This window comes from Meleagris gallopavo, chromosome Z (assembly GCF_000146605.3).
Source record: "Meleagris gallopavo isolate NT-WF06-2002-E0010 breed Aviagen turkey brand Nicholas breeding stock chromosome Z, Turkey_5.1, whole genome shotgun sequence".
Classification (NCBI taxonomy): Eukaryota; Metazoa; Chordata; class Aves; order Galliformes; family Phasianidae; genus Meleagris; species Meleagris gallopavo.
The window spans coordinates 49830369-49834985 of record NC_015041.2 but is presented as its reverse complement, the minus strand read 5'-3'; the positions used below and the strand labels follow the sequence as shown (position 1 = coordinate 49834985).

The following is a 4617-nucleotide window of genomic DNA, read 5'->3' as shown; positions in this document are numbered from 1 at the left end:
CAAAAAAAAAAGACCCTCACAAGATATTTAGATAAATTCAAGAAAAGGCAGAGACCTCTAAGTGGTAGAACCCAAGATTTCACCAGAATTTAGGTTTTGCACATAAGTACTAAGAAGCAACAAAGAGAACTCTGGAGAGAAGTATTAGTCTAACAGCCAAGAAATGGCTTTCTCAGGTCTTCTGAGCTCTGTCCTCATAAAATCTTTCTTACTTCAATGCAAATTTTCAGATACACTACTGAAAATACATGGGATGGTGGTTGTACAGAACGGGTACTCTGCTTTTGGCTACAACTAGAAGGCCATTCACTTGTTGCTTAGAAAAGGAGTCTGCACAGCACTTCTCTCATTCATATATTATGGTAAACCATGCTTCTAAGAACACACTTTTGGACTTAAGAGTTAATCAAGACTGCATTCATTCTGTCAAAATAACTGCACATATATATGAACAGTGTCATTTATTCTGCATGCAAAATGGAAAAGGTAGTCAAAATACATTTTAAGGTAACAAAAATAGCAAAAGTATTATAAAGAAATACCTAGAAGAACCCAGAAAATCCAGGCCATAAGATGATATATAAGAACCCAACAGAATTTTCAAACTAATGAAATATTAACAGAGCTATATGATCCAATGCACACAAATGATGTGACATTAAAATATAATGAATACTTTGAGAGACTTAATTTGTTAGCCAACACCCTTTAATACTGTGGGGAAGAAAAGTAAGTGATGTGTTTTGTAGTCCATTCCAGACTTTTTTTTTTTCTTTAAAACTCATTTAAATAAAAGCCACTTGTACGCGTTTATTTGTTTCTTGCAGCAAGCATTCGTTCAAGCGTGGGCTCTTGTTTGCAAGAATGTATGCAGAGTGAAAGTTTTGCATTCATTTAGGGCTTCATTGACAAAAGAATCCATGCCAGAAGTATAGTCATCCTTGCAGAACTTTCTTTTTTTCTTCTTCTGTTTTTGGAACACCAAAGTGATAGAAGACAATATAATATGTATTAGGATTTTTTCTTTTATCATGAATGAGTCATATAAATCAGTAGAAATGACTTTCCCTCAAAGATACTGAAGACTGAAGTAGTTCTTTGGTTTTCAAGCAGTTGCAAATTAGTGGACATTCACTGAAGATTCACAGTTTGTAAGTAATATGTAAGGGACAAAAAGGCGGAATGAAATTATCAAGTAGCAGTGATACCCATAATGTGATCCACACACAGTTGCTATGTATTTATTCAAGTCGTTCAATTTCAGGGCACATTGTGGTAGGCTCTACCTCTGTGAAGAGCAGGAAGAATATCTTCACAGTGAATATCTTCACAGTGAAGAGCCTTCCATTTTAACCTGGTGAAACACAGGGAGGTGAAGTGGCCTGGCTACAAGTTGCACAGTTGACCTGAAAGAAAGTGGATTCTCAGATTTCAGCTCCTCCCTGTTACACCATCCTACCTTTCTGTGCCACTGGCTTTGGAATACCAGTGCTAACTTTCCACAATAACTACAAAGTTCTCAAGAATATTGGAAATTTAAAATTTTGGTAGCAGAAATAAATCATACACCACACACAAGGATATATCTGACTCCCTTTATTAATCACTTTGTATTTACTTTTTATTGCTGAGTTGCCATTTCTAGCTCTCCATACAGAATCCAAGTCTTTTGCTGAAGTATTTAGGCCTACTCAGCAAAATATCATGTGAGATGAGGAATAGAATGCCAGAGAAGGCAGAGATTAGTGGTCATGGTCTAGCCCTTATATTACTAGAGATTTGAAATTACTTATTTCAAGAAAGGAGACAGGAAAAAGGGAGCAGTTCAACAAGTGAACTTTACAGAGGGTAGGAAAGGATACTGGTTTCCAAGGTCTGACACCTGAAAAAAGTCAAATTCTTGTAGCATCTGTGAGGGATTTCTCTTGACATGAATTTATCCAAACCAAATCCTTGTGCTCTCTTCCCAGACTCTTCTAAATATTGGACAGCATATTCATAATTCTTCTGTTCTAGCAAAAGTGACAGAGAAAGTACAACAACAGCAACAACAAACAACCTAGTAGAAGTCAACAGAAGGGATATTCTTTACAGCACCTTTATAAAAATACTCTAAGAGGAACACTCTAGGTCTTCCTCAACGTCTTCTGTGAGTAGGAGATATTCATGACCAAAGAAGAGGAAGTATGATTTAATCAGACCTCTCTTTCACACATGCTAGTTGGAGCCACAAAACTTGTGCACACTTCCACCACTCCACTCTGGCTAATAAAATTTATGAGAACAACCCAGGCAATTAGTTTTCACATACTGACAGTTGCACCTACCCTTCACTGCTAGGATATCCAACCCTTACCCCCCCCCCCAAAAAAAAAAAAAAATTACTAGGATTATTTTTTTTTTAACTTCAGATTGTAAGAGAATCAAGTTATTCAAAACCTCTAGTCTACAGCATCTCCTTCACTGTACATTCCATTAATACTTTCTTCCTGGAAAACTTCAATAAAATAAGTATCTTATACTATAATTTTTTTGGTCTGGATATCTAAGCTTTAACGTATTTCCCAAAAATGGCAATTAGCCTGCATATGGCACATATACAACCTACCAACAACTCCTGTTTCCATTCAGCAAGTGCCTAAATTCTGCAAAAGGAGCTTAAAGATGCAGAACATTCCCTGTAGTAATCTAAGATACTGCTGGCATTCCTACTGAAGGAAGCATACTGAGCATACCTCCTCCTACTTCTGTAGAGCACAAACAGCCTGAGCTCTGCAAAAAGCCAACTGTGTCATGGGCAGCTGTGACTTACTTAGCCCAGGCAGAGATAGATAGTACTAACACCTCTTCTTTGTTTTGTTGTTTTTTTTTTCTCATGTAGTTGTCAACCAAGACGTATGAACATGCTTGCTGCAGCTGGAAAAAGCTTAACTAAAAATCCAGTATAATTCTTGGCTAGGGGGCTTCTCAGAAACAGGGATTTTTCTAGAAGTTCCACCTGCCCTATCCATGCAGTCAAAAAAGTAGGTATCCAAGCTTTGGGCAGCATACAGGCATGTGGACTTTGTACGCTTCTTCTGTAATGTCAGTTCATAGAAATATAGAATGGTTTGAGTTGGAAAGGACCTTTAAGATCACCTAGGTCCAACCCCCCTGCCATAAGTAGAGAAACTTCCCACTAGACTAAGCCCCATCCAGTCTGGCCTTGAATGCTTCCGGAGAGGCTGCATTCACAACTTCTCTGGGCAACCTGTTCCAGAGTCTCACCACCCTCACATTAAAGAATGTCTTCCTAATATCTAGTCGAAATCTACCCTCTTCCAGTTTAAGGCCATTTCCCCTTCTCCTGTCACTACATATACTTAAAAAGTCCCTCCCCAGCTTTCCTGTATCCTTCAGATACTGGAAGGCCACTATAAAGTCCCCCTGAAGCCTTCTCTTCTCGAGGCTGAACAGCCCCAGATCTCTCAGCTTGTTCTCATAGGAGAGATGTTTCATCCCTCTAATCATCAGATCTGATATAGCAGGGGTTCTGCACCTCTCATCAAGCATTGGAAGAACCCCAGCTTCCCAACTCTATCAATCCAATTCACTTTTATCAGGAAAAGTCCAGAAGTAGAGATGACATCAGCATTTCAATAAAGCAGACAAAAAAAAATCTAAATCTTTTTTTTTGTCTAGCTTCATACAAGATCAAGAATTACCCCTGCCAGCTTTCTTTTCTCTTTGAGTAGTGTCAACTTTTCCTTCAAAAGATCATTCCATTTAACGTAATGTGTCTACCTTCCTATCCGCAATCCTGGCATTAGATCTTGAATTTCTGCTTTTCACACAGATAATTTTTTTTCTGACCTACTTACTGCCTTCTCTTTAGGCCACTTCAGGTCTTTTGGAAAGATGCAAATGAGGTATCTGCCACTGCTATCTCCACAGCCTAGTGGTGGTGACATACAACTTTAGGATAGCCCTGAAGCTAGAAGAGTTGGTCTTTGATTTCTTCTCAATAAATCTGCGTGCAGATCCTTCAGCACACAGGATGAAACAAAAGACACTGCCTTCACATTTTAAGAAAGGAATGTATTTTCAAAAGAAGACTGGTTTGCTCTGAACCATTATTCTGTGAGGCAAAGAAAGTGAGACAGAGAAACGAGAGTTGGGAGGGAGCTGCAGCAAACACCACCAGGAATGACCAAGTGTCATCTGGTTCTACTGTCTCAAACCTGTTTGTGATAAGGGGCCTCTCATGCGCTCCACAGTCTGGTATCTCGGACTGCAGAAGTCTGACATTTCTTCCTCTTTCTTTTTGAGGAACAGGACTCATTTTTTGGTTCTCACTGTCCGTTGCTCTGAAGTCAGTAACTGATACAACTGTGGTCAGTCAAGATATTGCGTATGTGTGTGTGTATGCTATGTCTGGATCCTGAGAAAGGCAGCCTGGTATTTTATTTTTATACTTTGGCTCCTGTTCCGTAGCGCCACATATAATGGCTCCACTCCTGAAGGTTGGATACTCCTCTGATATCAGTTTTCAAAGAAAAACAAAGCCATGCAAGCCAACACCACCGATAGAAAAGGAGCAGAGTTCTTCCTAAAGATTTTCTTTCCCTCTGACAAAAA

The 4617-nt window shown here is 39.0% G+C and overlaps 1 protein-coding gene across 1 annotated transcript in view; it reads right to left on the bottom strand.

Moving 5' to 3' along the window:
- Positions 1 to 4617, bottom strand: part of LOC104915227 (transcription factor hamlet-like) — a 96550-nt gene that overhangs the window by 58607 nt on the left and 33326 nt on the right. The window lies entirely within an intron of this gene.